Source organism: Quercus lobata, chromosome 10, assembly GCF_001633185.2.
Source record: "Quercus lobata isolate SW786 chromosome 10, ValleyOak3.0 Primary Assembly, whole genome shotgun sequence".
Taxonomy (NCBI): domain Eukaryota; kingdom Viridiplantae; phylum Streptophyta; class Magnoliopsida; order Fagales; family Fagaceae; genus Quercus; species Quercus lobata.
This window is the reverse complement of record NC_044913.1, coordinates 44,629,819-44,636,316: the sequence shown is the minus strand read 5'-3', so window position 1 is coordinate 44,636,316 and position 6,498 is coordinate 44,629,819.

The following is a 6,498-nucleotide window of genomic DNA, read 5'->3' as shown; positions in this document are numbered from 1 at the left end:
TTCTTTACCTTCATGAAGATTCTCAACTTTAAATTATTCATCGGGATCTCAAAGCAAGCAATATTCTATTAGATTCTAAAATGAAACCAAAATTTTAGACTCTGGTATGGCAAGATTATGTGAACTTGATCAAAGTAAAGACAATACAAATAGAATCGTGGGTACCTAGTAAGTATCATACTTTTTTTGGACAATCTAGTAAGTATACTTAGTATACTTGATGTTTACTTTGTACCAAAAACAACATGAAAGTCCTAGCAGATAATGTTGAAAATAATTGTGAATGTACGGTGGATATATGTCTCCGAAGTATGTAATGAATGGACAATTCTCAGTTAAATTTTATGGCTTTAGTTTTGGCGTGCTAGTTTTAGAGATAATAAGTGGACAAAAGAATTGCTCATTCCAAATTAAAGAGAGTATTGAACACCTTCTAAGCTATGTAAGTACTATTATATTTTAGTCTAATGGCACATACATCCCATAAGTTTGAAGTGGTAGGTAGAACTGCATGTTCAACTGCCACCATGTGATGGGAGAGGGGGTTGGGAATGGGGGATCAAATGACTCAATGGGAGATAAATTTAAACCAATACCTTTATCTTCATGATGTAGAGTATGCTACCCATTGACATGTATATATTAGCAAGGGTGACTTCAAATAAACCCCCTAATTTGAAAATTTTGTGTGTCTATATATATATATATATATATATATATACTAGTTTAATTTACCTTTAAAAATATTTTTGCACACCCAAACTTAAATCTTGCATTCCCTTATCGCATATCAGCCTAGCCTAAAATTGAACAGCAACACAAATCACAGATCTCTCTCTCTCTCTCTCCCTCTCTCTCTCTCAGAGTATATCCTACTCTAAAAGTAAAGAGTAAGCATTTATGAGTTGTGAGTATCTCTTTATTTTAATTTTATATATTATTGTGTGGGTGTGTCTAATACTAATTGTGTGCATTATTTTTTATTTTTTATAATATTATTTGTGTGAATTGTGATGTGTGTGAATGTGTGTGTATATAGTATAAACATAATATAATTTACATAATTTAATAATTAGGAAATATAAAGAGTTTGTTATATGTGTATATATAGTTATCAAGTTATAATAACCTTTTGTTATAAATTTAGTGATTTAATAAAAAAAAATACAGTAATAAAATTAGTAATTGCATGGTTGGCCTATTACGGAGTGCCACCATTATATTAGTCTCTTTTGCGCTTATGTTTTTATTTATTATTTATTTTTATAATTTGATAGTTGAGGGTAGCTTGATTTGAACCCTATGACTTTAGGAGGTGTTAATTGAACTTAAAAACTCCTATAATTTTACTCTTACCTTTACTGAATAGCAACAATTATCACATATATTCAATATATGCATTATACTTCTCATATCAGATTAGTTACTAATCATGAAGATAAGTAGTTAAATACTAGTTTATCAAAATGTTAGGGAAGCCAAGTCTTACTTCACCTACTTCAGGTTTACACCACTGGGACTTTTCTGTAAACTTTAAAAATGGTAGTCAACGTATAGGTGTACTGGTCTTAGTGAACTCCCATCCCATTCAACACGTACGGCACATGGAGTAATGTTAGAGGTACGCAATGTTTTCAACATTTTTTTTTTTTTTTTTGCAAAATTGTTATTGATTTTATTTTATTTTTCTTTTTGATTGAAGATGACAAAGTTTTTGATTTTTAAGTAGGCTCACAATAACTTATAGTTTTATTTTATTTTATTGTTTATCATTAACAATTTGTTACTTCAATAATTTTGAAAATTTTATGAAAAATAAAAATTGTTTCTTTAAAATTATTTTATTTAAGTAAGGCAACAAAATACAGTAAAAAACAGGGACAGGAAATGAAAAATAGAAAAGTACTCCACTTTTTGTATTTTGTATTTTTTTTTTTGTTTTTTTTTTTCCCTTTCTTTTGTTTTCTCTCATGTTGCCACACTTTAAATCTTATGCAAAATCAATGTTCCAACATTACTAACTTTTTTTTAGAATCACCAAAAGTACTAACTTTGAATTTCAATCTAGTAATACGGAATCATGAAAAAGGCCATTACCAATGCTATATAAATAAAATATTAAAAGACATCACATGACAATATCTTTAATACACATAAAATTAATTTTATATCAAATCCTTTTCTTTTTTTCTTATAATTCAATTTTATATCATATGATTCAAATCCAACAGCACCATCATCCACAATCAAATGAAAATTATTGAAATAGAAAAATTGAAATTGGGGACGGTAAGATTGGAATACCATAATGTGGCTTTCTATTTGCTTGAATAAGACTAGAGCTAGAGAAAGAACAAATGGATAAATTACACCAATTTTCTTTGATGTTGATCAAAATGACACTCCTCCCAAAATAAATGACTCCTCACAATATTACTTACCTAATGGAATATTGTGAGGAGTCATTTATACAATGAAAACAGGTTGATGATTTTGTGACTTGCGTGAAGGAAACTCCAAGGTTTTTAGAAGCAGTTATTGCTCATGATGTAAACGCTGCTATTTCAATTTGCAGAAAAGTTAACCCATAAGCTTCTCGTCAAATAAAAATAAAAATCTAGACTTTGATTGTTATTTCTTTGTGATAATTGACCTTCAAATTTTTGCATAAAATGAATAAACCAAATATGTGCCTTTTTGGTTTCTACCTTGGCTGCCTGACTCTTTGGTAGATGCAGAAGGAGAATATCATTAGTACTAATAGAGCAATATTATTAGTAATGGGCTAAAAAAAACCCATGTTCACACCTATGTTTTTTGCATTAGAAGCTTCTGTGGGATCCGAAATAGGGACTGAACTATCTTGGGGTTGAGGGGGGCCATGCCCCTCCACCTCCCCCCCCACCCCTTTCCAGCGTTCAAAAAAATATTCCCTAGTATATATATTAGCATAAAAAATTTACTTTTGGCTCTAAAATTAATATATACTTGGCCCCCCTCTCCCAAAAAATTTACAGGCTAACCCATGAAGCCAAAAATGAAAAAAATTATTAAATCATCCCTTGTTTGATTGTCTCAAGAATATCAAAAAAAACATTTAGCTAAACATTTGGACAATTTACAAATCCGAACGACAAGGAAAATCTACAAAACAATTCACATATTCAGATAATAAAAAGAATCTTTGGACAAGGTCTATGTAAAAAAAATGAAATTATAACAAATTAATTATAAATCCTTAAAAAAGCAAATCACTAAAACCCAATAATCTTTACCCAATTTCTATCTCTCATTTGAAAGCTCTTTGTCCCTCTCAAATGACTCCGCCCCATAGTTACAGAGACAACTTCTATACTGCTAATCACTCCATCCACACACCAATTAGTGTCACCAACAATTTGGATCAGTTAGTGTCTTTAACTCAACCCATGAACCAATGGAATTTTTTTTTTTTTTTTTGAATGATAGAATTTTATTAATTTTTAATGTTTTATTAACTTTGGGACACACTTGGCAATTTTTTAAAGGAAAAGATGATCTCACATCTTTATGCTACCTCAACCTTAAACAAGTAATTAAAAAAAATAAAAAATAAAAAAATCCTTAACCAAGACACCAATAATTGTCTCGCCCTTTTTTTTGCTGAATATTAGTGCATGATGTTGATTAACCATTATTTTAGTTGTTTTATTAATGTAATACTAGAAATGGATTTGAACTGTTAACTATAGTTTTTGTATTTTTTTTTCTTTGAATCCTTTATATATAGCATTATGAAGTTATTAAGTATAGAATTATACGAAAAAAATAAATAGATTTTAAAAAAAAAAATTATAATGTGGATAGAATAAAGTGTTAGGACTTAGGATTAGTACCCTTAAATGCTATTATATGATACTATGTATGACATTATGTATGATTTAATATTATGATTAATAAAGTTATTTTATTATTATCTAAAATAATGTAACATGAATATTTGGACATTATCATATAGTCCATGAGATGCATAATATGTTATTTAGTCACAAAAGATATAAATCACAAGTTCTTTGTAAACTCAGACTTTTAGTTTGTAATCGGTGATGAAATTGGGCATTTCATTTGTGAAAACTATAACATATCAACTAAGATGATTTGTCTTGATCATGGAAGTGAAGACTTCTAGTTGATATGTTGATATATTTTAAGAGTTAAGACATATTGAACTAGACTGTTGTGAGATTTATTATTCTCCTAACGACTGTCAAATGAATAATAAATCTCACGACTTTAATTTACATAAACTCTCAATCTTGAGAGGATAGTGAACCTGACCATGAAATGTAGGTTGTTTTGATATATCTGGAGTGAGATCTAATTCAATGGTCAAAACTTCAATATGTTGGACAGCCACACATAGTGCTAAAGGAACACATATTCTCAAGATGGAATTCATAGTCTCTTTGTAGAGATATAAAATATTCTCTTAAGATAAGTTTAATGAGTTTGGTTATTTAGAGTGTTAGGTTTGACCACTTTAGTAAGGAGTTACTAAAGTTTATATTTTATGAAATTTGATTTCATAAAAAAATATAAATAGCTTAAAGGATTAAACTGGGTACTCAAGGATCAAGAGGTAGTAATTTTCAAAGTGGCAGTTATATATTATGACTTTGTATTACTACGAATATTTTCATGAAAGGGGTTAATTGTTTAGATAATAAAGTCTTGGGATTTAATTTTATTAATAAAGCCTAGAGTGTAATTATATTTATATAGTGGTATTAAATATTATTAATAGTAACTTTGGGCTTGTCAAAAGTTGACAAATAAGCCTAAAGCCCATTAGAGCTAGAGTTTTATTTGTCCCTTTAGTCCCATCCCAAACCACACACTAAAGCCCAATTAGGCTAGCCCAATTAGGCTAGCCCAAATGGTTAGTTCAATTAGATAATCAGTTGTTTATTTAATAAGAGTTATTTGATAGACCAAGAATGTATTAACCCCTTATGATAAATTAATTGATTAATTAACCAAGTTTATTAATTAATCAAATTAACATGCAATGTACATGGCAGTACAAACAAATCACCAATTAAATTAAGTATGCAGTGGAAATTAAATTGACACAGTAATTTGTTTATGAATGGGATAAACTTATACGATAAAAATCCCACCGGGTGATTTTAAGGTCACCACTCCCAAGAATCCATTATTATCAAAACAAGCTGTTATAAATAAAGGAATCCACTATTATTAATTAATTAGCCAAGTTTATTAATTAATCAAATTAACATGCAATGTACATGGCAGCACAAACAAATCACCAATTAAACTAAGTATGTAGCGGAAATTAAATTGACATGGTGATTTGTTTACGAATGGGGAAAACCTAGACGGCAAAAACCCCACCAGGTGATTTTAAGGTCACTACTCTCGAGAATCCACTATTATCAAAACAAGCGGTTACAAGTAAAGGAATCCCAGTACCTTATATCAACCTATAATTGAACCCTTACCGCAATACCTAATTGAACTTGTTCTGTAATGACAATCTCTCATTTTCAATGCAAGGTTCCCAGTACGTGACTAACCAATTACGCAGATCCCAGTACGCGACTTGATTACCAATTGGCTGCAAAGTTCCTCAGTTCATCACACGTTAAAGATCATGAAGTTGCTTGGTCACAAAACTCTATGGTGCACAAACACAATAGCTTCTTCAAGAGAAAGAAGAAGTAGGGCAAACTAGGTTTTCGGTCACACTTTTTTTCACACTTGTGGAATTGTACTCTTGTGCAACCTTTTACGGCCCTCAAAATAATCCTTATATATGTTTAGGGTTGTGAGAAAAGAAAGCTCAAATATACACCCACAAATTGGATTGAAATTAGCTCTGAAAAACTAAATTTCATAAACCTTAATAGATAGCCATCTATCGAGCTAGCTGTCGAGCCACGGGCTTTAGCAACTTTTAAACATCGGTAGATGCTAGCTGTCGAGTTTCAAAATCCTGCACTTTCTCACTTGATTCTTGGACAGACTTGCATGGTTTTAACACTTGAACTTGAAACCTTATTTCTTGAAGCATTAAACTCATTCTAGATCTATCCCAAATACAAGTAAAGTGCGTTTTGTCAAAGGATTAGCCAATTACATAAAATGTTGACATATGTTCCTAACATTGAATCACATATGTCCTAACATTATTAAATAAAGTAACTGCCTTTTGACAATTTAAAAAAAAAAAAAAAAACGTACATATGATAAAAGGAGGAATAAGATTGTTTTTCATATATATATATATATATATATATATTCTCTCTTAAACAAGTGTGTATATAATTGATTAAGAGACCACACATCTTGGGCATTTGTGGAATTGGGGTGAAAATTGAAGGTCTTCCCAAGTTCGAAGTTCTTTTGTTTTTGAATTTCACTCCATCAAGGTACGCCTTTCTATTATTTGTTTCTAAAATTCTAGATATTCCATGTTATCTTACATGAATGAACAAG